This window comes from Bison bison, unplaced genomic scaffold (assembly GCF_000754665.1).
Source record: "Bison bison bison isolate TAMUID 2011002044 unplaced genomic scaffold, Bison_UMD1.0 scf7180017862837, whole genome shotgun sequence".
Lineage (NCBI taxonomy): Eukaryota > Metazoa > Chordata > Mammalia > Artiodactyla > Bovidae > Bison > Bison bison.
Genome location: NW_011493409.1, coordinates 6,937 through 7,171, shown reverse-complemented (window position 1 = coordinate 7,171; position 235 = coordinate 6,937).

Genomic DNA, 235 nt, shown 5'->3' with positions numbered 1-235 from the left:
CCCCCCCCCCCCTCGGCTGCAGGAGGGCCTCCCCTCCCTGTGGCCCCTCCCCCTCTCTGCTCCACCGTGATCCCTCAAGCCACACCCAGCTCCTGGCTTCAGCAGAGCCTCAGCGCTCAGTCCTCTCCCCATGCCGGCCCCCACCCCGAACCTTCACCAGTGTCCTTGGCTCCCCTCGACACACCCGTCCCTCAAAACAAATCGTCATCTCTGGGCCTGACCAGGCCCTGTCCCC